Below are 7,141 nucleotides of genomic sequence, written 5' to 3'. Positions count from 1 at the left end.
TCTGGTGTAGCAGGTTTCTATTAAGATCATGATATTCGGGAATATATTTTTATATGTTCTAATCAGCTATTGCATTTTTTTTTCAATTTTATCGACCACAAACTTTAGAAGTTTTGCTGAATGATGCCCCCTCCTTGTTCGGATTTTTTCATTATCTTGTCTGTGCATCTTTTTTTTTTTTTTTGAGTGTGTGTGTGTGGGGTGATTGGGTGTGTGGGTGTGTGTGTGCGTGCGTGTGGGGTGTGTGTGTGTTTGTGAGTGTGTGCGTGCGTGTGGGGTGTGTGTGTGTGAGAGAGAGTGTGTGTGTGTGTGTGTGTGTTTGTGTGTGTGTGTGCGTGTGTGCGTGTGCATGTGTGGCGTGTGTGTGTGTGTGCGCGCACGCGTGTGGGGTGTGTGTGTGTGTTTGTGAGTGTGTGGTTGTGTGTGTGTGAGAGAGAGTATGTGGGTGTGTGTGTGTGTGTGTCACAGTAGAATACTTTTTACTTTTGAACATAGAAGAAGTGAGGTGTTGCTTTTATTTTCTGCGCCAACGAATGTCATCTGCGTCTTATTACATTAGTCATTCTTTTTCAATTTCTAAGTTTTCATTTCTATTTACACAATCATTTTTCTCGTGCAGGATGTCACCATAGTTTCGCAATATTTTATGCTCATTACGGGTATTATGTGTCTTTGTGGTCTATTTATGTCCTTTATAATATTTTTGTGTGTTTTCATAGATGTATATACTCATTTTTGTTTACCTAATATGAAAAAATATATATTGAAATGAGGAGCAATAACCTAATATTGCTGCTCTCTTGAATCCAGTGTTATTATTGGAACAAAGAAGGCTGCATTATTTCTCAGTGTATTTTATTTATATAATTGTATTAGGGCAATGATTTTGTGATTAATATTATCTAGTTTCTGGATCAACCTCTCTGAAAATCATGATCTGGTCTAGCAGGTTTATGGTTAGATCATGATGTCTAAGAATATATTTTTATATGTTCTAATAATCTATTGTATTTCTTTTTCAATTTTATCGACCACAAACTTGAAAAGTTTTGTTGAACGATGCCCCCTCCTTGTCCGACTTTTATATTATCTTGTCTGTGCATCTTTTTTTTTGTGTGTGTGTGTATGTGCATGTGGGGTGTGTGTGTGTGTGTGCGTGTGCGTGTGGGGTGTGTGTGTGTGTGTGCATGTGGAGTGTGTGTGTGTGTGTGTGTGTGGTGTGTTTGATTGTGTGTGTGTGTGTGTATGCGTGTGTGTGCGTGTGGGTGTGTGTGTGTCACGGTAGAACATTTTTTACTTACATTTTGAACATGAAAGAAGTGATGTATTGTTTTTATCTTTTGCGTTAACGAATGACATCTGCGTCTTTTTACATTAGCCATTCACCTTCATTATCTAAGTCTTCATTTCTATTTGCATAACCCTTTTTCTCGAACAGAATGTCACCAAGTTTCGCAATATTTTATGCTAATTACGGGTATTGTATGTCTTTGTGGTCTATTTATTTCCTTGTAATATTTTTGTGTGTTTAGATAGACGTATATTCTCGTTTTTGTTTACCAAATATGAAAGAGTATTTATTGAAATGAGGAACAATAACCTAATATTGCTGCTCATTTGAATCCAGTGCTATTATTGGAGTAAAGAAGGTTGCATTATTTCCCAGTGTATTTCATTTATATAATTGTATTAGGGCAATGATGTAGTGATTAATATTATCTAGTTTCTGGATCAACCTCTCTGAAAATCATGATCTGGCCTAGCAGATTTCTATTGAGATCATGATGTCTAAGAATATATATATTTATATGTTCTAATAATCTATTGCATTTCTTTTTCAATTTTATCGACCACGAACTTGATAAGTTTTGTTGAACGATGCCCCCTCCTTGTTCCGACTTTTATATTACCCTTATCTGTGCATCTTTTGTGTGTGTGTGTGTGTGTGCGTGTGGGGTGTGTGTGTGTGTGTGTGTTTGTTTGAGTGTGTGGTGTCTAGGTGTGTGTGGGGTGTGTTTGACTGTGTGCGTGTGGGTGTGTGTGTGTCACAGGAGAACATTTTTTACTTACATTTTGAACATGAAAGAAGTGAGGTATTGTTTTTATCTTTTGCGCCAACGAATGACATCTGCGTCTTGTTACATTAGCCATTTACCATCATTTTCTAAGTCTTCATTTCTATCTGCATAACCCTTTTTCTCGTGCAGGATGTCACCATAGTTTCGCACTATTTTATGCTAATTACGGGTATTATGTGTCTTTGTGGTCTATTTATTTCCTTGTAATATTTTTGTGTGTTTAGAAAGACGTATATTCTCATTTTTTTTACATAATATGAAAGAGTATTTATTAAAATGAAGAGCAATAACCTAATATTGTTGCTCTTTTGAACCTAGTGCTATTATTGGAGCAAAGAATGTTGCAGCATTTTCCAGTATATTTTATTTATGTAATTGTATTAGGCAATGATTTTGTGATTAATATTATCTAGTTTCTGGTTCAACCTCTCTGAAAATTATGATCTGGTGTAGTAGGTTTCTGTTGAGATCATGATGTCGAAGAATATATTTTTATATATTTTAATCAGCTATGGCATTTCTTTTTCAATTTTATCAACCACAAACTTGAAAAGTTTTGCTGAATAATGCCCCCTCCTTGTTCCAACTTTGCCATTATCTTGTCTGTGCATCTTTTTCTTTTTTGTGTGTGTGTGTGTGTGGTGATTGGGTATGTGTGTGTCTGTGCGTGTGGGGTGTGTGTGTGTGTGTGCGTGCATGTGGGATGTGTGTATGTGTGTGCGTGCGTGTGGGGTGTGTGTTTGTGTGTATGTGCGTGTGGGGTGTGTGTATGTGTGTGTTTGTTAGTGTGTGTGTGTGTGAGAGAGAGAGAGATACAGTGTGTGTGTGTGTGTGTGCATGTGCGTGTGTGTGTGTGTGTGTGCGTGCGTGTGGGGTGTGTGTGTGTGTGTGTGTGAGTGTGTGGATGTGTGTCACGGTAGAATATTTTTTACTTTTGAACATAGAAGAAGTGAGTTGTTGCTTTTATTTTCTACGCCAACGAATGCTATCTGCGTCTTGTTACATTAGCCATTCTGTTTTAATTTTTAAGTCTTCTATTTACACAACCTTTTTTTCTCGTGCAGGATGTCACCATAGTTTCGCAATATTTTATGCTCATTACGGGTATTGTGTGTCTTTGTGGTCTATTTATATCCTTTCTAATATTTTTGTGTGTTTACATAGATGTATAATCTCATTTTTGTTTACCTAATATGAAAGACTATTTATTGAAATGAGGAGCAATAACCTAATATTGCTGCTCTCTTGAATCCAGTGTTATTATTGGAACAAAGAAGGCCGCATTATTTCCCAGTGTATTTTATTTATATAATTGTATTAGGGCAATGATTTTGTGATTAATATTATCTAGTTTCTGGATCAACCTCTCTGAAAATCATGATCTGATCTAGCAGGTTTCTATTGAGATCATGATGTCTAAGAATAAATTTTTATATGTTCTAATAATCTATTGCATTTCTTTTTCAATTTTATCGACCACAAACTTGAAAAGTTTTGTTGAACGATGCCCCCTCCTTGTTCCGACTTTTATATTATCTTGTCTGTGCATCTTTTTTTTTGTGTGTGTGTGTATGTGCATGTGGGGGGTGTGTGTGTGTGTGTGTGTGCATGTGGGGTGTGTGTGTGTGTGTGCGTGTGGGGTGTGTGTGTGTGTGTGCGTGTGGAGTGTGTGTGTGTGTGTGTGTGTGGTGTGTTTGATTGTGCGTGTGTGTGTGTGTATGCGTGTGTGTGCGTGTGGGTGTGTGTGTGTCACGCTAGAATATTTTTTACTTACATTTTGAACATGAAAGAAGTGAGGTATTGTTTTTATCTTTTGCGTCAACGAATGACATCTGCGTCTTTTTACATTAGTCATTCACCTTCATTTTCTAAGTCTTCATTTCTATCTGAATAATCCTTTTTCTCATGCAGAATGTCACCAAGTTTCCAATATTTTATGCTAATTACGGGTATTGTGTGTCTTTGTGGTCTATTTATTTTCTTGCAATATTTTTGTGTGATTAGATAGACGTATATTCTCATTTTTGTTTACCTAATATGAAAGAGTATTTATTAAAATGAAGAGCAATAACCTAATATTGTTGCTCTTTTGAACCTAGTGCTATTATTGGAGCAAAGAAGGTTGCAGCCTTTTCCAGTGTATTTTATTTATGTAATTGTATTAGGCAATGATTTTGTGATTAATATTATCTAGTTTCTGGTTCAACCTCTCTAAAAATTATGATCTGGTGTAGCAGGTTTCTGTTGAGATCATGATTTCTAGGAATATATTTTTATATGTTTTAATCAGCTATTGCTTTTCTTTTTCAATTTCATCGACCACAAACTTTAGAAGTTTTGCTGAAAAATGCATCCTCCTTGTTCCGACTTTGCCATTATCTTTTCTGCGCATCTTTTTTTTTTGTGTGTTTGTGTGGTGATTGGGTGTTTGCGTGTCTGTGCGTGTGGGGTGTGTGTGTGTGTGTGTGCGTTCGTGTGGGATGTGTCTATGTGTTTGCGTGCATGTCGGGTGTGTGTTTGTGTGTATGTGCGTGTGGGTTGTGTGTGTGTGTTTGTGAGTGTGTGTTTGTGCATGTGTGTGAGAGAGAGAGAGATATAGTGTGTGCGTGTGTGTGCGCGTGTGCGTGGGTGTGTGTGTGTTTGCGCGCACGTGGGGTGTGTGTGTGCGCGTGCGTATAGAGTGTGTGTGTGTGTGTTTGAGTGTGTGGTGTCTTGGTGTGTGTGGGGTGTGTTTGAGTGTGTGTGTGTGTGTCACAGTAGAATATTTTTTACTTACATTTTGAACATGAAAGAAGTGAGGTATTGTTTTTATCTTTTGCGCCAACGAATGACATCTACGTCTTGTTACATTAGCCATCACCTTCATTTTCTAAGTTTTCATTTCTATCTGCATAACCCTTTTTTCTCGTGCAGGATGTCACCATAGTTTCGCAATATTTTATGCTAATTACGGGTATTGTGTGTCTTTGTGGTCTATTTATTTCCTTTATAATATTTTTGTGTGTTTAGAAAGACGTATATTCTCGTTTTTTTACCTAATATGAAAGAGTATTTATTAAAATGAAGAGCAATAACCTAATATTGTTGCTCTTTTGAACCTAGTGCTATTATTGGAGCAAAGAAGGTTGCAGCATTTTCCAGTGTATTTTATTTATGTAATTGTATTAGGCAATGATTTTGTGATTAATATTATCTAGTTTCTGGTTCAACCTCTCTGAAAATTATGATCTGGTGTAGCAGGTTTCTGTTGAGATCATGATGTCTAAGAATATATTTTTATATATTTTAATCAGCTATGGCATTTCTTTTTCAATTTTATCAACCACAAACTTGAAAAGTTTTGCTGAATAATGCCCCCTCCTTGTTCCGACTTTGCCATTATCTTGTCTGTGCATCTTTTTTGTGTGTGTGTGTGTGTGTGTGTGGTGATTGGGTGCGTGTGTGTCTGTGCGTGTGGGGTGTGTGTGTGTGTGCGTGCATGTGGGATGTGTGTATGTGTGTGCGTGCGTGTGGGGTGTGTGTTTGTGTGTATGTGCGTGTGGGGTGTGTGTATGTGTGCGTTTGTTAGTGTGTGTGTGTGTGTGTGTGTGTGTGCATGTGTGTGTGTGAGAGAGAGATACAGTGTGTGTGTGTGTGTGTGTGCATGTGCGTGTGTGTGTGTGTGCGTGCGTGTGGGGTGTGTGTGTGTGTGTGTGTGTGAGTGTGTGGATGTGTGTCACGGTAGAATATTTTTTACTTTTGAACATAGAAGAAGTGAGTTGTTGCTTTTATTTTCTACGCCAACGAATGCTATCTGCGTCTTGTTACATTAGCCATTCTGTTTTAATTTCTAAGTCTTCTATTTACACAACCTTTTTTTCTCATGCAGGATGTCACCATAGTTTCGCAATATTTTATGTTCATTACGGGTATTGTGTGTCTTTGTGGTCTATTTATATCCTTTGTAATATTTTTGTGTGTTTACATAGATTTTTAATCTCATTTTTGTTTACCTAATATGAAAGACTATTTATTGAAATGAGGAGCAATGACCTAATATTGCTGCTCTTTTGAATCCAGTGTTATTATTGGAACAAAGAAGGCTGCATTATTTCCCAGTGTATTTTATTTATATAATTTTATTAGGGCAATGATTTTGTGATTAATATTATCTAGTTTCTGGATCAACCTCTCTGAAAATCATGATCTGGTCTAGCAGGTTTATGTTGAGATCATGATGTCTAAGAATATATTTTTATATGTTCTAATAATCTATTGCATTTCTTTTTCAATTTTATCGACCACAAACTTGAAAAGTTTTGTTGAACGATGCCCCCTCCTTGTTCCGACTTTTATATTATCTTGTCTGTGCATCTTTTTTTTTGTGTGTGTGTGTATGTGCATGTGGGGTGTGTGTGTGTGTGTGTGTGTGCGTCTGGGGTGTGTGTGTGTGTGTGTGTGTGCGTCTGGGGTGTGTGTGTGTGTGTGCGTGTGTATGGAGTGTGTGTGTGTGTGTGTGTGTGGTGTCTAGGTGTGTGTGTGGTGTGTTTGATTGTGTGTGTGTGTGTGTATGCATGTGTGTGCATGTAGGAGCGTGTGTGTCACGCTAGAATATTTTTTACTTACATTTTGAACATGAAAGAAGTGAGGTATTGTGTTTATATTTTGCGTCAACGAATGACATCTGCGTCTTTTTACATTAGTCATTCACGTTCATTTTCTAAGTCTTCATTTCTATCTGCATAACCCTTTTTCTCGTGTAGAATGTCACCAAGTTTCGCAATATTTTATGTTAATTACGGGTATTGTGTGTCTTTGTGGTCTATTTATTTTCTTGCAATATTTTTGTGTGATTAGATAGACGTATATTCTCGTTTTTGTTTACCTAATATGAAAGAGTATTTATTAAAATGAAGAGCAATAACCTAATATTGTTGCTCTTTTGAACCTAGTGCTATTATTGGAGCAAAGAAGGTTGCAGCCTTTTCCAGTGTATTTTATTTATGTAATTGTATTAGGCAATGATTTTGTGATTAATATTATCTAGTTTCTGGTTCAACCTCTCTAAAAATTATGATCTGGTG

The sequence above is a fragment of the Sesamum indicum genome, linkage group LG4, assembly GCF_026168435.1.
Source record: "Sesamum indicum cultivar Baizhima isolate 11 linkage group LG4, ASM2616843v1, whole genome shotgun sequence".
Lineage (NCBI taxonomy): Eukaryota > Viridiplantae > Streptophyta > Magnoliopsida > Lamiales > Pedaliaceae > Sesamum > Sesamum indicum.
The sequence above is the reverse complement of the archived record's forward strand: the minus strand, read 5'-3'. Positions refer to the sequence as shown.